We start from the raw sequence: 2,677 nt of genomic DNA, 5'->3' as shown, positions 1-2,677 counted from the left end.
TCAATAGTTTACAATCACAGTGAAGTTACTTCAAAACAGGAAAAATCGCTTGAATAAAATAACAGTGGAAAGCAATAAGTAGGCAAAAGGATGGAAACAGCCAGTTTTACTCATTGAAAAAAATAACAGTGGAAAGCAATAAGTAGGCAAAAGGATGGAAACAGCCAGTTTTACTCATTGAAAAGGGCTTAGTGTGGTAGCGTTGCCTCTATTTCCGGAAGGTGGAAGGCGGAAAAAGGAATGGAAAGAAACTATCAACCTGGTAGCGTGGCCGAGTGGTCTAAGGCGCTGGATTTAGGCTCCAGTCTCTCTGGGGGCGTGGGTTCGAATCCCACCGCTGCCAGCTGTGGTTTTAATTACAGAGGCCCTGTGTGTACTCGATGAAGGTTCTGAAAACGTGGTGAGAGTACACTTTGCCTTTCAGCAGCCAGGTGCTCAGCCTATCTCCTTTCTGCTAAAGCAGTCAGACTGAGTCCTGCTCCCGGGGCACTGTTTCTCTGTGGTTAAGTGACTACTGAAAGTTTCATTGCTGACGATTTTAGTCAATCCTGTGTTGATCTGTTCTTCAGAACTCGCCTCAGACTTGCTGTGACAGCAACATTGCCGCAAGCCCTAACCTGCTAGGGATCAGGTTTGTTTTACGAAAAACAGGATTAGAATGCAGCTTTTCGCCCTAGTCAGCATCAGGGAGGCCTTTCCACCGGTCGTAGCGAGCCGGAGAGCGCAGGAGTGCAGGGTAGCGTGGCCGAGCGGTCCAAGGCGCTGGATTAAGGCTCCAGTCTCTTCGGGGGCGTGGGTTCGAATCCCACCGCTGCCAGTAGATGCTTTTGGAAGAGGCTGCGCAAAGTGATGCTGCGTGAACGTCCAAATTCAGCCGCTTTTACATTCCTTGCAATTTAGCCAAGTCGGTGCTGAAAGCCTGTCACGGCCTCTGCTCCTTCCTTACAGATGCACCGTGTTGAAGCAGGGACGTCAATAGTTTACAATCACAGTGAAGTTACTTCAAAACAGGAAAAATCGCTTGAATAAAATAACAGTGGAAAGCAATAAGTAGGCAAAAGGATGGAAACAGCCAGTTTTACTCATTGAAAAAAATAACAGTGGAAAGCAATAAGTAGGCAAAAGGATGGAAACAGCCAGTTTTACTCATTGAAAAGGGCTTAGTGTGGTAGCGTTACCTCTATTTCCGGAAGGTGGAAGGCGGAAAAAGGAATGGAAAGAAACTATCAACCTGGTAGCGTGGCCGAGCGGTCCAAGGCGCTGGATTAAGGCTCCAGTCTCTTCGGGGGCGTGGGTTCGAATCCCACCGCTGCCAGTAGATGCTTTAGGAAGACTGCTGTGGCTGCGCAAAGTGATGCTGCGTGAACGTCCAAATTCAGCCGCTTTTACATTCCTTGCAATTTAGCCAAGTCGGTGCTGAAAGCCTGTCACGGCCTCGGCTCCTTCCTTACAGATGCACCGTGTTGAAGCAGGGACGTCAATAGTTTACAATCACAGTGAAGTTACTTCAAAACAGGAAAAATCGCTTGAATAAAATAACAGTGGAAAGCAATAAGTAGGCAAAAGGATGGAAACAGCCAGTTTTACTCATTGAAAAAAATAACAGTGGAAAGCAATAAGTAGGCAAAAAGGACGGAAACAGCCAGTTTTACTCATTGAAAAGGGCTTAGTGTGTAGCGTTGCCTCTTATTTCCGGAAGGTGGAAGGCGGAAAAGGAATGGAAAAGAAACTATCAACCCTTGGTAGCGTGGCCGAGTGGTCTAAGGTGCTGGATTTAGGCTCCAGTTCTCTGGGGGCGTGGGTTCGAATCCCACCCGCTGCCAGCTGTGGTTTTAATTACAGAGGCCCTGTGTGTACTCGATGAAGGTTCTGAAAACGTGGTGAGAGTACACTTTGCCTTTCAGCGCCAGGTGGCAGGAAAAAAATAACAGTGGAAAGCAATAAGTAGGCAAAAGGATGGAAACAAGCCAGTTTTACTCATTGAAAAAGGGCTTAGTGTGGTAGGTTGCCTCTATTTCCGGAAGGTGGAGGCGGAAAAAGGAATGGAAAGAAACTATCAACCTGGTAGCGTGGCCGAGTGGTCTAAGGCGCTGGATTTAGGCTCCAGTCTCTCTGGGGGCGTGGGTTCGAATCCCACCGCTGCCAGCTCTGGTTTTAATTACAGAGGCCCTGTGTGTACTCGATGAAGGTTCTGAAAACGTGGTGAGAGTACACTTTGCCTTTCAGCGGCCAGGTGCTCAGCCTATCTCCTTTCTGCTAAAGCAGTCAGACTGAGTCCTGCTCCCGGGGCACTGTTCTCCTCTGTGGTTAAGTGACTACTGAAAGTTTCATTGCTGACGATTTTAGTCAATCCTGTGTTGATCTGTTCTTCAGAACTCGCCTCAGACTTGCTGTGACAGCAACATTGCCGCAAGCCCTAACCTGCTAGGGATCAGGTTTGTTTTACGACAAACAGGATTAGAATGCAGCTTTTCGCCCTAGTCAGCATCAGGGAGGCCTTTCCACCGGTCTTCGCGAGCCGGAGAGCGCAGGAGTGCAGGGTAGCGTGGCCGAGCGGTCCAAGGCGCTGGATTAAGGCTCCAGTCTCTTCGGGGGCGTGGGTTCGAATCCCCACCGCTGCCAGTAGATGCTTTTGGAAGGCTGCGCAAAGTGATGCTGCGTGAACGTCCAAATTCAG

At 48.8% G+C, this 2,677-nt stretch overlaps 6 non-coding genes across 6 annotated transcripts; all 6 read left to right on the top strand.

Moving 5' to 3' along the window:
• Positions 1–261: 261 nt before the first annotated feature.
• On the top strand, positions 262–343 carry trnal-uag (transfer RNA leucine (anticodon UAG)). The gene has a single exon. It is a non-coding gene; the product is annotated as a tRNA-Leu (tRNA).
• A 392-nt stretch (positions 344–735) lies between these two features.
• trnal-aag (transfer RNA leucine (anticodon AAG)) lies at positions 736–817 on the top strand. Its single transcript has one exon. It is a non-coding gene; the product is annotated as a tRNA-Leu (tRNA).
• Positions 818–1,233: 416 nt separating this feature from the next.
• On the top strand, positions 1,234–1,315 carry trnal-aag (transfer RNA leucine (anticodon AAG)). Its single transcript has one exon. It is a non-coding gene; the product is annotated as a tRNA-Leu (tRNA).
• Positions 1,316–1,741: 426 nt separating this feature from the next.
• trnal-uag (transfer RNA leucine (anticodon UAG)) lies at positions 1,742–1,823 on the top strand. Its single transcript has one exon. It is a non-coding gene; the product is annotated as a tRNA-Leu (tRNA).
• A 240-nt stretch (positions 1,824–2,063) lies between these two features.
• trnal-uag (transfer RNA leucine (anticodon UAG)) lies at positions 2,064–2,145 on the top strand. The gene has a single exon. It is a non-coding gene; the product is annotated as a tRNA-Leu (tRNA).
• A 394-nt stretch (positions 2,146–2,539) lies between these two features.
• On the top strand, positions 2,540–2,622 carry trnal-aag (transfer RNA leucine (anticodon AAG)). The gene has a single exon. It is a non-coding gene; the product is annotated as a tRNA-Leu (tRNA).
• The last annotated feature ends 55 nt before the right edge of the window (positions 2,623–2,677 follow it).

The sequence above is a fragment of the Carassius auratus genome, unplaced genomic scaffold (assembly GCF_003368295.1).
Source record: "Carassius auratus strain Wakin unplaced genomic scaffold, ASM336829v1 scaf_tig00217305, whole genome shotgun sequence".
Taxonomy (NCBI): Eukaryota; Metazoa; Chordata; class Actinopteri; order Cypriniformes; family Cyprinidae; genus Carassius; species Carassius auratus.
Note: the sequence above shows the minus strand (reverse complement) of the source record. Positions and strands in the feature narration are given on the sequence as shown.